Raw genomic sequence first — 16,958 nt, 5'->3', positions numbered from 1 at the left:
TGGAATTGCCATTAACAATTGAAAAGGGGACAATTCATGGTATGTGTTACCTTAGAGAGTTGATCTAGTTGTAGGGCTTATAATGATGTTTTATAACATATGTTGGTCTGCACAAGTTATAGTTTATGACATTTAAATATATAAGTTAAATCAGTTAATTCATCAAATGGCAGAGCACTAAAATCAATAAAGAACATATATGTATTCATACTTGTTGGATGAGTTTGCTGTAAATTTAAAACATGAATAAACGTACAATTGAACACATACAATAATGTTCACATATAGATCTTATCATATCATGATTCTCACACAATCATACAATCAAGAAGGAATAGACACTTACCTTGATCCATGAGTGATCCTAATTGAGTAGTTACTTTATCTCCTTTGTCCCAATCTATCTCTTAGCAATTTCGTTCTTGTCACACACTTTCGTGATGGTTATCAGTGACACAACTATTATTTGCAGAGATAGAATCCTATATCCTTTAGTTCACAATCTCCATCAGATGTAGGTTTTCATTAGGTATATCATCATATATATATATTTCTCACGTTAACCAATGGGCCCTTTAATTCTATTATTATTATTAAATCATATTCGGGCCCAAAGCTCAAACTCTAAGTCATGTGAGTCACTTTATAGAAATTAATTTATATAATTTCTTACATTCTCCCACTTGACTCATATGAGTTATAATACTTTCATGATTTAATAATTACATAAATGCGCATTTAAAAGACCTTACATAAATTGGTTCTATCATTAATCAAAATCAAGGATACAGAAATAATAAGAGTCATGGTGATTACATGTCATTTCAATCGACACATTTCCTTCCATGTACTATTATATCATCCTTTCTCCTTAATATGACTTTATAATGAGAAATCCATAATAGGTTCAAACATAATGTCATTTTCATCAATAACAACATAATTTGTTTTCCACAACATAATTTACATGCATATACATAAGTAGAAAACATAAATTTCAAAAACTTTATTTACTCAATGAGCTCAGAGTGTCAAATAAGCATTAATAACAGCATTCATCATTCACTAGTAGACATAATGCCCATATTTACAACATGACCAGTAAATGTTTTGGGCGGTAACCCTTTTGTTAAAGGGTCAGTAATCATAAGATCAGTGCTAATATGTTCTATTGACACTCTATGTTTCTGAACTTCTTCTTTAACGAAAAAGTATTTCAATTCCATATGTTTAACACCTTTGGAATACTTGTCGTTTTTATAAAAGAAGACAGTTGAGGAGTTATCATAATAAATTCTCAATGGCTTGGCAATACTGTCAACAATTCCAAGTCCTTAAACAAAATTCCGCAACCAATTAGCCTGAACTGTGGCCTCAAAGCATGCCACAAATTCAACCTCCATGGTGGATGCAACAATGACTGTCTGCTTCGCACTTTTTCATGAAATCGCTCATCCGGCTAAAAGATACACATAACCAAAAGTAGACTTTCGTGTATCCACATAGCCAACAAAATCTGAATCTGTATATCCAATCACCTCAAGATGATCATATCTTTTATAAGTAAGCATGTGATCCTTCGATCCTTGCAAGTATCTTAAAACTTTCTTTGCAGCTTTCCAATGATCCAATCCTGGATTACTCTGGTATCTTCCAAGCATACCAACTGCAAAACTAATATCTGGTCATGTACAAGTTTGAGCATACATTAAACTCCCAACAATAGATGCATAAGGTATATTCTCCATCTGTTTCCGTTCCAAATCATTCTTTGGACATTGCATGAGACTAAATTTGTCTCTTTTCTGTATTGGAACATGAGATGTCGAACATTTATCCATTCTGAATCTGTCTAAAACTTTATTAATATATGCTTTCTGAGACAAACCTAACAGTCCTTTGTTGAACCAAGTGGTGTTTAATGTTTTGAAGAATCCAAATCCTTTGAAGGATGTTGAAGCCTCTGCTTTGCTTGGTGTTGCTGTGCTGGTTTAAGCTTTGTTCTGGGGTAGTTTAATATTGTAATCCACCCTTAGATTAAATCTCAAGCAATTAGCATCTCAATCTTTATCAAAGTAAAATGTTTTTCAAACTAAGTTGAAACAACCGATTGTTTTGTCGAAACAACTGATTGTTTATACTTAGGTGTTTTGAGAAAGTTTGAAAACTGTTTTTGAATGGTGAAATCTGTTAAGTAACAAAACAACCGATTGATTCGAGGAAACAATCGATTGTTTGTTTTGAAACCATAACAAAAAAACTGTTTTCTTTTACTGAGCTTTAAATGCTTTAACTGAATACGCTTCAGTCATTAAATGCTTTGACCAATCTATTTTAAATGCAATTAAGAGTTTGTTAAGATTTGATAACAAACTATATCCTTGAATATATTATGAAAAACTGTTTTTAAGGATTAAGAATCTTGAGACAAAGTTTTTAACTAAGAGTTTTTCAAAGAGTTCTGAGATTGCTTAAGAGTTGAGAGATTGATCAAGGTGCTGGAATAGGATTCTACTTGTATTGATTTCAGATATTCATCTGTAACAAGTGTAATCTTTGTAAACTGCTGAACAATTTGTTTGTGTGTTGTGCTGAGATTGGCTGTGTGTTCTTGAGGTGTTCAAGATCAGCAATCTTAGTGTTGGCCAAGGAGAGTGTGTTTCTTGATGTTTTCAAGGTCATTCTCTTGGTTGTTGTGTAAGTGATCAAGGTGTGATTACTTAGTGGATTTCCTCAGGGTTCTGAGAAGACTGGATGTAGCTTTGGGTTTGGAGTGAACCAGTATAAACAATTGTGTACAATTTCTCTATCCCTATCTCTTTAAATTCAGTTTTGTCTTTTTGAGACTGGTATAAACAACCGATTGTTTCGCTAAAACAACCGATTGTTTTTCCAACTTTGTGCTTTTGCTGTTTGTTTTGGAAAAACTGAATCCTTAATCAAGGTTCTTTCAAAGAATTTCCATTCTTAGTTTAAAAGTTTTCAAAAATCCTCCTTAAACAATTCACCCCCCTCTCGTTTAAGGCCACATATTCTAACATCCTCGTGATCTGTCACGGAATATTTCAATTCCTATCACATAGTATGCCTCACCCATATCTTTCATCTCAAAGTTATTAGAGAGAAACTTCTAGGTCTCACTTAATAGACCAAGATCATTAGTTGCAAGGAAGATATCATCAACATACAGAATCAGGAATATAAACTTGCTCCCACTGACCTTCAGGTATATACACTGATCAACGATGTTTTCCTTAAACCCAAAGGACACAATAGTATCATTGAACTTAAGATACCATTGCCTAGAAGCCTATTTAAGCCCGTATATTGATTTCTTAAGTTTACACACCATGTGTTCCTTTCCTTCTTCAATGAACCCCACTGGTTGGTCCATATAAACATCCTCTTCTAAATCCCCATTTAGAAAGACAGTCTTGACATCCACCTGATGCAACTCAAGATCATAATGAGCTACTAATGCCATGATAATTCTAAAGGAATCTTTCTCAGAAACAGGTGAAAATGTTTCCTTATAATCAATGCCATCCTTTTGAGTAAAACCTTTGGCAACAAGTCAGGCCTTGTAACTTCGATATTGCCATAAGAGTCACGTTTAGTCTTAAAGACCCATTTACACCCGACTCTTTTGCATCCTTCTAGCAATTCTATAAGGTCCCATACATCATTATGTGCCATTGATTTAAGCTCATCTTTCATGGCATCTAACCACTTATCAGAATTATCATCATTGATGGCGTTTGAAAATGAAACTGGATCATTATCAATACCTAAGTCATTTTTTGACTCTTGTAGATAATCCACATAATCATTCGAAATAGCAGACTTTCTTTCTCTTTGAGATCTTCTTAATACTATTTCTTGTGGTTGTTCTACTACAGGTTCATTGTTAACTTCATGATCATTAATTTGTTGTTCTTATTCATCGTTGAGTGGTTCAACTACATTAGGAACAACAATACTTGAAGTTGAAGTTGAAGTACTAGTTAAAGGAACTTGTACTCTGACTTCTTTAATCTCCACATTTTGTGAAGTATCACTCTCACTGGTTTCACCATTTTCAATGAACCGTGCATTTCCAGATTCAACAATTCTTGTGCTATGAGTAGGACAGTAAAATATATACCCTTTTGACTTTGCTGGATAACCAATGAAATATCCACTGATTGTTCTTGCATCCAATTTCTTTTCTTGCGGATTGTATATCCTAACTTCTGCCTGACATTCCCAAACATGCAGGTGTCTCAAACTAGGTTTCCTTCCTGTCCACAATTCAAAAGGTGTCTTTTGAACTGCCTTACTAGGAACCCTGTTCAACATATACATGATAGTTTTTAAAACATACATCCACAATGTAACAGGTACAGTTGACTTACTTAACATGCTCCTAACCATATCCATTAAGGTTAGATTACGCCTTTCTGAAACACCATTTTGTTGTGGTGTACCTGACATTGTGTATTAAGCACAAATACCACGTCTCTCAAGGAACTTAGCAAACGGACCAGGGTGTTGTCCACTTTCATCATACTTTCCATAATATTCACCACCTCTATCTGACCTGACAATTTTCACCTTTCTGTCTAGTTGCCTTTCCACTTCATTTATATAAACTTCCAAGGCATTCACTGCTTGCGATTTTTCATGCAGTAAATAGACATAACCATAACGCGAAAAATCATCAATAAAGGTGATAAAATATCTTTCTTTATTGAAAGAATTTACATCAAAAGGTCCACATATATTAGTGTGTATAATTTCAAGAAGCTGAGTACTTCTTGTGGCTCTCTTCTTTGTGTGTTTTGTTTGTTTGCCTTTAATACAATCCACACACACATTCAGATCAGTAAAATCCAAACTTTGAAGTATTTCATTCTTTACCAATCTCTCCATCTTTTCTTTGGAAATATGTCCCAAATGTTTGTGCCACAAGAAAGCAGAACATTCATTCACTAAACTACGTTTAGTGCCAACATTATGATGTGAGGTCATAAGAGTTTCAACATATAAGTTATCAAGATTCAATCTATATAATCCACCATAAAGAGCACCAAATCCAATCAAATAGGTACGCTGATATAAACTGAAACAACCATTCCCAAATTTAAAAGAGTATCCGGCAACATCAAGTTTAGACAATGAAACTAAATTCCTAGATATACTAGGTACAAAAAAAGTATCCATTAAGTCTAAATAAAATCCAGTGTCGAGGATTAAATGATAAGTCTCGACTGCTTCATCTGGAACCTTCTCTCTATTCCCCATGAAGACAAACTTTTCATTGGGCTTTATTGTTCGGGTTGAAAGGAATCCCTACATCATATTAGAAACATGAGTTGTGCATCCAGAATCAATCCACCAAGAATTATGTGGAACTTCAGTTAAGTTTGATTCAAAACATATATAATAAACATTATGCTTACCCTTCTTTTCGAACCAAGTCTTACGTTTCAGACAATCCTTTTGGAAATGTTCAGCTTTCTTGCAGAAATGACATTTGTCATTCTTCTTCTGGAGCTTAATAGAGGACTCATTTATCTTCAGTGATCCTTTACCCTTTCCATGTTTCTTGAAGACTTTCTTTCCAGCTCCCTGATTGTTCACATAATGTATGGAGTGGTTTCCTCGATTCTTCAATCTAGTCTCTTCCTGAACTAGCATGCTATGCAATTTATGCATATTCAACTTATCTTTCATAGTGTTATAGTTCATCTGGAAAGGACCATACTCAGACGATAAAAAGTTCAAAATGAATTGTACGAGAAAATTATCATCCACTGCCATTCCCAGAGACTTAAGTCTTGCCGCAATATTAGTCATTTCAATGACATGTTCGTGCATAGTACGAGAACCATCAAATTTCATGGTGATTAATGTACTCATTAATGTTCCAGCAAGAGACTTATCAGCTGTTTAGGAGAGCTCTTCCACAGACTTCATGAATTCTTTTGCATTCTCGGTTTCGGGAATAGCAGACTTAATATTGTTTGCTATGCTCATTCGCACAAACTTCAGACTAAGTCTGTTTGACTTTTCCCAAGCCCTATAGTGATTTTTCTCCTCATTGCTACTATCATCAGTAATAACAACAGATTTCTCGATTCGAATGGCCAAATCAAGATCCAATACACCTAAGTGAAATTGGACTTTTTCACTCCAGTCAAAAAAAATTTAGACCATTAAAGACTAGAACAAACGTAACTTGCAAATGTAAGCTACCGGAACAGATACTGCAATCACACATGCTTAACATTAATACTTCGAGTCATCAACTAAACATATAATACAGATTCAGAAAACATTCTATGTATACTAATGTTCTCATTTGGGAGATTCGTTAATACACAAAACATAATGATGTTAATGTTGGGTCTATTAGTGTCTAAGTTCAAGAGGGGAGGGGTGAATTGAGCTTATAAAATTTTCGCAAGAACACACAATTTTCAGTATACCAGAGGCAAAAAGAACATATTGTTTTTACATGAAACAGATTGATTCTTCAGAGCAGTCTAACACAATTTGAATTTGTTCAATATAAAATTGTGATCAACAGAGAATTATACCAGAATCAGATTAGATGAATATTATGAGGATGAAGGATACAACTATGCTTAGAAATCAAACAAATTTACTCAACACAATGTTTTAAGGAGAATGACTCTTTCTCAGATTTTAATGATTAGACTGTTTGTTCACAGATCACTTAAACCATCATATACAACTGTCTTGTTTGTGATTAGAGAACTTTAACAAATCAGGAAGAACAATTTTTACTTAAACCCATAATTAACAGATTCAATTTCAAAAGAACAGATTTAGTTCTTGATAGAATTAAGCAAAACCAGAAATGAGTGCAGGGATGAAAAGAAAAGGCACACAAGTTTTTATACTGGTTCACTCATACAGAGCTACGTCCAATCTCACCTTACCCCAAGGTGGAATCCACTAAAAACAGTACCAATTACTTACAAACACAACAGTTCTTGAACACTACAAGAACAACACAATCAATGCTGAAAAACCCTATTTCAGCACACCTTGCACTCCAAGAAACCGTATCAAGGAGTGACTAACACTTACACCTTTACAAACCAGAATAAAGGAAAGATTACACCTGAAAAGAAGATGCAAGAACTCAAAACCAATAGTTCAATTTGCTGCAGAATTGCACCAGCACCTTCACCAAGATTAAAGGTTTCCTAGAACAAGCACACTTGAAAAACTCTTTGGAAAACCTTTCACAAATCTTTCAATCCTTCTTCTCACATGGAAATTGTTTGATCTCTGTCAAAAACGTAATTGCTCAGCGCCTTTTCATGTGAGAGAGACTTTTCTTTATATAGAAAACAGTTTCTAACTTCTTTTCAAAAAACAGTTGAAAAGCAGTTATGAAAACAACAGATTCATTTTTGAACTTAACAGATTTATTTTGTGAAAACCGCCAACTCAGCTAACTGAAATAACTGTCTGAGTTGTACCTTTGGTGCCCTAAGTAACTTGTGAAAAACCTTTCAGCTGACCAAAGAATAAACCTGTTCTTTCACAGTGAAACAGATTAAAATATAGCAAACAGGTCAGCTCAGCTTTAACTGAAATAACTAACTGAGCTTTACCTGTGGTGCCCTAACAGAATTTTAGAAAAACCTTTTAACAGAGAAGAAATAAACCGATTCTTTCTCCATAAAACAGATTTATTTTTTGTACTGATTTAAAACTTTTAAGAGCACTTTTAAAAGCTTTTCAAAAACCCTTTAACCACATCATGTGCTTGATCTAGACTTGGTTAGGCATCTAGGATGGGTCATACAGCAAAAGACAACCTTACACAATTACAAGCCTACATACAAGATCATCTAAACCTATTACAAACTTCAAAGCAAACTAGCTATTTTTCTGCATCAAACACACACAACACTAGGTAGAGAAGAGACTTCATCCATCTTCAACAGTTAATAGTATTAACTTTATTTGGCAAAATATACGCATTAACTAGAAACACTTGTTATCTTTGGATATACAAGTAAAACTAATAACACATACTCACTACCAACAATCATATCCATTAATTATAAGAACAACTAATCAACCTTTGGGCGATCCAAAAATGTCTTATAATAACAAATTTCCATTTACCCATATTTAAATAATTTAGCATCCATTCTATAGGTAATTGAAATAAAATTTATCATATGGAATTAACTAAAACTTAAAGATTTGATCACTTTGGTGATTACAAATCTATCATACAAATAATTCCATAAATAATATCATTAATTGAAATAAAATTTCATCCATAATTTGGAATAAAACATAAAGATTTGATAACTTTGGTGATTAAAAATCTATCATACAATTAATTCCAAAATTTCAATTTAAAATTTAATGCATAAAGCGGAAAATTAATTTTCCATTCCTCACTTTCAATTAATTAATTAAACTTTAATATAATTCAAACTGAATTAATTATAATAATAACATAATAAAATTTGAATTAAAAACTTTAATTAAACTTTTAACCAAAATAAAATAAAATAAAATAAAAATTGATGACGTAAAGACGTAAGGTGCACATGAATTAATTGACGTAAATTATTAATTGAATTCAATAGGTGCATAAAAGAATTCACAATTAATTAAGCTTTAATCTAAGGTGCAGGAACGAATTCGCATATGCAGGAGCCAAGCGCAACATCATTCACCGTAAAATCCAGAAGCATTCTTTTGGAAGACAATGATGCAACCAAAGACACAAGTTTCTGCAGTAGCGTAAAGGGTTCACTTTCCCTTTCACATTTATCATAAAACCCTAATTCAAAAACTGGATCCCCACTCAATGAACCAGCAACGACGCCTTTAAAGATCACATGGCTGGAGCTTTGCTTGTGACGACGAAATCGTTCTTCTAGTCACCCTCGTCACAGCCACCAGTGACCCTAAGCCACGAACCATCGTGTCTTCAAGGGTCCAGGAACCTCCGCGTCGCAGCCACGAACCACTGCGCTCAAAAACCCACCACGCGAACGCTCGCGCGAACCATAGCGTCGCACCAACACCGTGTTGCGTGAACCACCGTGCCGCACCAGGGTCACGGCCAACCGCGTCATCGCTGCAAGCATAACCAGTGACAGAGATGGACGAGTGGCGACAGATGGCTTGCAGTTCCGCTAATGGGTTCGTAGTGTGTTAACGCCATTAATGACGTTGGGTGCAGATTAGGTTCTGTTATTGAGGAATGGAAACTTTGATCCATAAACCCTAATTTTAAAATTAGGGTTCTTCAATGGGGATTAATTAAATTGAGAATCGAATTAGGGTTCTTAAAATTATGGAAAAACATTAATGGAGAATCACACAAATGAACAACAAGTCTCTAATACCACATGTAAATTTAAAACATGAATAAACGTACAATTGAACACATACAATAATGTTCGCATATAGATCTTATCACATGATTCTCACACAATCATACAATCAAGAAGGAATAGACACTTACCTTGATCCATGAGTGATCCTATTTGAGCAATTACTTTATCTCCTTTGTCCCAATCTATCTCTTAGCAATTTCGTTCTTGTCACACACTTTCGTGATGGTTGTCAATGAGACAATTATTATTTGCAGAGACAGAACCCTATATCCTTTAGTTCCCAATCTCCATCAGATGTAGGTTTTTATTAGGTATATCATCATATATATATATATATATATATATATATATATATTTCTCACGTTAACCAATGGGCCCTTTAATTCTATTATTATTATTAAATCATATTCGGGTCTAAAGCACAAACTCTAAGTCATGTGAGTAGCTTTATAGAAATTAATTTACATAATTTCTTACATTTGCAACGATTTGGCTTAAAACATGGTCTTTGGCTTAAAACATGGTCTTCCAATTTGAGGCATCTTTGTTAATAATAATGGAAGGTGGGTAATTATAAAAAATGTAAACAATTGATTGTACGTGGGTCTGTATTTTACTATAATTTTATAGCTTATACTAAAGAAATTTTCGTTTGAACATCTTCGATTGTCTTTTTATACAGTTATGGGATTTGGATAGCGTACTAGATACCATAAACACACAAACAAATGAAATGGAACTTTGTTTAATGTGATAAGACGAACCAAAGAAGATGATGAAGTACCAGAAGTCTCGCAAACATAGGAAGTGGACTCCAATGTTGCACCTGCTATCAAATGTGCTGTGGTTTCTAGAAATTTAAATTAAAGCATTAAAAGCTAAGTTATAAATTTCAATTCAGGAAATAGATTACTTTCTGTGTTGGGTTTGAGTTATTAATTGAAGCTTGAAATGATATACAAAGAATCAAAGAAAAAGAGTAAGTGACAATCATAGTTGTGTTTTTGTTACTAAAAAACTAAGTTGTAATAGTATTTAGGATTTTCACAGCATTCTAAGTGAGAAAATTCCCGATCTTTCAGCTTGAGGGGTAATTAATTACTCTTAGGTCTTTTATGAAAACTTCAGTTGTAGCAAATGAAGATATTTTAGTAGGATGTATTGTGTGTAAGATTTTTTTATAGTTTTGAAAATATGATAAAACATGTCTTTCAATTGTTATTCATTAGTGTGTATTATTTGTTAATGATGAAAAGTATTTAGCATTGGAAATCTCCAGCTTTGTTAATACCTTTTGTATCCAAATAATAAAAAAAAGAGCAGCTAACACTGGTATACTTCTTTTATTATTTAATGTGCATAAAATCTAAAAATGGAAAGGAAAAAGTGAGATACAAAAATGGGCGTCCAAGTTTAAATAAAATAAATTAATAGACAAGGCATCAGATTTTAATTATATAGAGCAGTGGAAATAAAGGAGCTGGTGTACAAGTTCCTTATGACGATATAAAAAAAAGGTTAATTTAATAAAAAATTAATAATAATGAATCATTATAATAATTACCCCAATGAGAAATAGTGCTGAATGTCCATATTTTTTATGACAATAAAATCTGAATATAATTTAAAAAATTGGTATAACGATTATTGTAGTGAAAAATAATTACCTAAATCTAGAAAGTAAAGTATAATAAAATATGTAAATAATAGTTATGAAAATAATTTATTTCTTTATTAACTGTTATAATTATATAATAAAAATACTTTTCCATTTTTCATTACTGTTCATTATTAATAGTTTAATATGGATTATAAAGATAAAAAGTTGGTTAATTATGAAAGTTAAAATCGTAAAAGAAATATGTAAAATCACATTACCATCAACATATTAGTTTCCAGTTGGTGGACTAGAGGAAACTCTCAACATGAAAAAAAACAAAAACATCTAAGGTAAGATGTTTTAGGTAGAAACTCTTGTTCTGAATTAAGGCGATTGGTGCTTAACAAGTTATATATAATTTTGTTGGATTTGATTTGATATATAATTAAGGTGATTGGTGCTTAACAAGTTATTTATAATTTCACTGCTTTTTCTTTGTTTTTTTTTTAATGCAAATTTAGGGTTTAGGGTTTGATAATGACAGAAATTTTTTAAAAAAGTAACCTTCAGCCACACCTTTCTATCCTTTTCTCTTGCTTTGATTTTACATTTTTTAAGTACAATTTTGGAATATTAGTGTCCTTTGCCATATGCGTAGACTGAAAAACGTGTTGCAGGTATCTTCGTCACATGGGTTAAGAGATAAAAATAATCTTAGAATTGTAATACCTACTCTATTGATGAATGATGAATTTAGTTAAATGACGAATTTAGTTACAACTTTTTAAGTGTTTGAGTTTAGTTTATTGTATGAGAAGATTCCACAATTTTATTACAAAAATAGTTCAATTTCTTTTATTTTATTACATACAGGTAGAATGAACTAGAAGGGAGAAGATGGAAGAGGTTGAGAAAAGAGGAAATGGGAGAAGAGAGAAAGTGTTTGTTGTGGTGCAAATATTGGAACTTGGTGGCCAGCACATCTGACGGAGGCAAAAGTAAGACCTCCCTCATTCTCCTCCACCCATCCTCCCACTTCTATCCCTTCAAACCAAGCTCTCTACTCTTTGGTTACATTCAGTTTTAACTCTTACAAGCTATATCTCGTTGATAATATTGGAACTCTACCATCAGTGTCTCCACTGTATACACATCATATTACATGTCAAAATATTAATTATAACCATAATTATATAATGAAATCAAAATTCTCCAAACTTATTCAAATGCATACCTATACATCCAAATACGTAAACCAACACTTAACAGTTTCTGAATTAGTGGCAGCATTGTGGTTGGGGAGTCATTCCATTTCTGAATTATATCGCTTTATCATAAAACAAATGATATTACTATAATAGTTTATCAAACTAGTTATAAAAGGAATGATAAAATATTGGGAATAAGTACCTGCAAAGGGTATATGGATAAGGCAAGTTAGTGATATTTGCATGGATGGTCCTCTGAACATTCTTGTCGCTGAAATATTTTCTTACATGATCATTTGAACAAGGATCGTATCCTGATGATGGCAGTGTACTCCAAAGATCTGAAATGAAACAAAAGATAAACACTACCTTTTTCATTGGAGCGTATCTATATGCAGTTGAAAGAAATTGATAATACCTACAAGTTACCTAACTATAATACTTACATGTTGGGTGAGAGCATGAAGAGTTGAATTTGGTCTTTCAGAATCTTCTAGACAAACCGGTGAGTAGATATTGAAAATGTTAATATCTGAATACGATTTTAAAAACTTGGCAATATTGACTTTGCAATCTTTGGTTTGTCTCTCTTTACTAAAATCACAGTTCCTTATTATTCCATCGAACACTTGTTTTGAGATTATTCCATGGCTCAGAGCATAATCAAATACTCCCTTTAAATCTGTAATATCATTTATCACAGCATTCCCCATCTGAATTTTGATCAAAATAGTACATGTCAAACATCTATTTCTCTCTATGGATATCCATAATGCTCATAAGAAATAAACTAAATAAAAAAAAAGATAAAATCCTAATATTAATCCTTTTAAAATACTATTTAATAATGAAAATGAAAAAGTTGTATATAAAAGAAAATAAGAAATTATAAAATTATAAAGTGTCCAAAAACATAGTTGTAAAGATAATATTAGTGGTAATTACCATGAATCCCTTCAAATTAATGTAAGAACTTTTTTCATTTCTTTCATGTATAAGATCAGCAAGTTGTGGAGCATAATGTCCTGAACAAAATGTTCATTGAAATTATATTAATGAAAATTAATTAGAGATTTATTAATTAATTATAGAGATTAAGGTGATACCTCCATTACTCTATGCTACAATATAGAATTCATTGGATCTGAAATTTGGAAACATTTTGAACCAACCAACCAAAAAATCATAGTTATCAGAAGCAGAAACTTAATCACCAAACTCACTTAAGTCCTTGGAATTGTTAGTATAAGAAAAGCCAACACCAATTGGTGAGTCCAAAAATATGATATTTGCAACTGAAAAATTAAAATAACATAATGAAATTATGCATCCAACTAATTAAATAAGTAAATACTTTAAAAAATCATCAATAAAATTACATACCTTTATTCCAAGAAAATTTATTAAATTTAAGGTGTTCTTCCGTATCTACCAAAAATGGACAAATCTTTTGTGCTGCTCCAAAGGAAATAGAGGAACAATCAGGTCCTACTCAACAAATAACAACTAGGTAACAGGGAAAAAAAAAACCAAAGCCAAGGCATATAGAACAAAAACAACAACACCACCCACGAGAACTACAACAACAAAAGGTACTTTGTTCTTCACCGATCAAAACAGTTTTAAATAAAAACAGTGATGATGGAAAAAGGATTTGAGGTAAAAAGGATTTGAGGTGTAGAGTGATGTGATCATACAATTTTATTTTTCAAATATATTAAAAATGAATTAAAATGAAGAAAGGGGAGTGATCAAGGGTGCAATCCATGCATACCTCCATTAAGTCAAAGTACAAGAGGTTTATGTGCTGGATCATGTTGAGCTTCAAAAAAACAAGTAAAATAATGTTTTCTATTGGTCGGGTCTTAACTTAATATAACCTGCATACTGATTGAAATTTACTGGTGGTTGTCCCGGCAAACTTTTCACTCTGTCATTCTCCTGCTGTCATGTCTCGTCTCCGACAACCATGCTTATGAGGAAGGAAATGAATAGCATCCAAAATATGAGTCCCATTGATGAGAGGTTAATCCGGTTGATGAGATGTAAGAGTGAGAGATGAAGTGAAATAAGAAATTATGGGCATTTATAGAGGTGGTAGGAGTTTGGATACACCTTTAAAAATATTTATAAATTATTTTTATAGTTAACATTACTAAATTATATTTATCATCACATGTTTAAATATTTTAATTAAATCCATCAAAAGCAAACCGAGCCGGTTACGACAAATGAGCATGCGTAACGTAGAGAAAGGAAAAAATTAGAAAAAAAAAACGCAAAACACATAGGCTGGCTCAAATCGCACACGGCACATGTTGAATTAAAAGAGAAAAAAAAAGTAAATGAGATAAACTGAAACAAGAAATGTGGAGGTGTTAGGATTGAGATTGGATTGGGACAGAGAAACGACAGTGTGCAAAGACACTAAGTGAAGTGGCGGAAGAAGAAAACTGAAAATTCAAGTTTTTACTTGGTGAAGGAAAATTAGGGCTCGGAATTGACGAATGGGTTAACTATAACGTCCCATATATATATATATATATAAAGAAAATTGTGATTTTTAAGAATAATTTAAAAAAATATAGTTTCATAATTGTATACAACTCTTTATGTTGAATTTATAAATAAACATATATAATAAAAAGGAAATTTGTAATTAAATAATATAAAAATATTAAAATAATAGTATTATGAGTTGTAATACGATTGTAAAAAAATAAAAAATTAAAGTTATCAATATATCATTATTCAATTTTAATGCATGAGTTCTCAATCAAAGAAAAAAAAAATTATATTATTATTTTATATCTATATATAAAAAAAATTCATTATAATTTAATTATTAAAATTATATATTGAAACTTATAAGAGAAAGTATTTTTATCTAATTTTTTTTAATGATATTTGATATTTAAAAAATATGAATACACACATACAATTATTTATATATATATATATATATATATATATATATATATAATTTTAAGTGAAACATGTAAAAATCTTACATAAGAGAAATCTCATTCATTATCAATTATGTCGCGTCTATATTATTCAATTTTTTATTTTTATCATATAATAAAATAAAATATTAATAAAAATAAAATATGAATAAATTTGTGTACAATAAATTTTAAGGGAAATTTCTTTATACAAAATATAAATGTTATGAAATTATATACTTAAAAAAATTAATATTATGCGTACAAATAAACTTTACAAAGTTGAAGTAATAAATAAAACATAATTTTTTTAATAAGATAACATAGATAGACATATAGCAACAACAGATAGCACACAGTTATTATCTTAAATTTCATAAAACAACTTATACTTTTTTTTAAAAAAATTAAAGAATAAAATAAAAGAATTAGGATGTACTATAATTAAAGTTATAATAAATTATTGTTTAAATTCAGTCAGACTTTATAAATTTTTCACATTAAATATTCAAAGGTTACTAAAAATGAAAATGTAATTTAAATTTTTTCTAAATTCGTAATCATCATTTATGTCAATAATCTGATTAAAAGATAAATTATATGTAAACTAATATTTAAAATAAAATAAAATATTATTATTTGCATATATATGTTAAGAGTATAAATTTATAATTTATTTTAATGAATACGAATATATTATATCTATACCTATATATAAAAGGGAAATTTTCATTATAATTTAATGAGAGAAAATATTTCAATCTTATTTTTTTTTAGTGATATTTGATATTTAAAAAATATAAATACGCACATATAATAATATACATATAATTTTAAACGAAGAATATAAAAAACATACATAATTAAGAGAAGTCACTACTAGGACTAATGTTTCGTTGATGTTTCGTCCTCGATGAAATACTTGTCTGAATTACTATGTGAAAATCAGGTTTATGGTTACTCATATGTTTTTGTAAAGGGAATGTGTGTTGATAAGTTGGCTAATTTATTCATAGAGAATCATTTCATTTGTATAATATAGGCTTCCATCTATTTTGTTCTTAAAATTATTTTATGAATAAGTATAGTTTATCTATGTATCGTTTCTGTTAACGTATGAGTTTTGGTCTAGTCCCCCATATTTTTGTACTATTTTTTATAATACTTTTTTTGTGTGATGCCTAATATGAAATTTTTTATAAAAAAAACTTACTAGCAGAAACACAGCGCTTTTTTATCATTTAAAAAGTAAAATATTAATAAGAATAAAATAGGAACAAATTTGTGTACACTATAAACTATAAAATATTATAATGAGAAATTCCCTTTATATATAGATATAGAAGATATAAATGTTATGAAATTATTATTAAATTAGATACTTACATAAAAAAAATTATATTATGTGTATAAACAAATTTTAAAAAAAATGATATTATGTGTATAAACAAATTTTACAAAGTTGAAGTAAGAAATAAAACTGTTCCTACGGCCATTCGGTAGTACAAAAACATAATATTTTTTTTTCGTTTTTGGATGCATAGTTTCATTTTTTAGATTATCGTTTCTGTAATTTGTATCTAGTATTTTGGACAATGTAATTCGGTAATTTTATGGAATTGAGAATTCACATTTATTTTTTTGCATTTTGGATTGAGAAATTCATAAATCTTCCAAAATGGGAAATCCTTAAATATTCTAAATTGGGGAATCCATAAATCTTCCGGATTTGTGAGTCTGCTAAGCTTTCATATCCATCAATTCGTAACAGAAATTGGGCTTCCAGATTCAACAATCCAGAAATCAACAATTTGCTTCT

At 30.8% G+C, this 16,958-nt stretch overlaps 1 pseudogene; it reads right to left on the bottom strand.

Annotated features, from left to right (window-relative positions):
* Nucleotides 1–11,869: 11,869 nt before the first annotated feature.
* Nucleotides 11,870–14,210, bottom strand: LOC150025918 (serine carboxypeptidase-like 35; annotated as a pseudogene).
* Nucleotides 14,211–16,958: the final 2,748 nt, after the last annotated feature.

The sequence above is a fragment of the Phaseolus vulgaris genome, chromosome 7 (assembly GCF_051622355.1).
Source record: "Phaseolus vulgaris cultivar YP4 chromosome 7, ASM5162235v1, whole genome shotgun sequence".
In the NCBI taxonomy this organism is placed as follows: Eukaryota; Viridiplantae; Streptophyta; class Magnoliopsida; order Fabales; family Fabaceae; genus Phaseolus; species Phaseolus vulgaris.
The sequence above is the reverse complement of the archived record's forward strand: the minus strand, read 5'-3'. Positions and strand labels throughout refer to the sequence as shown.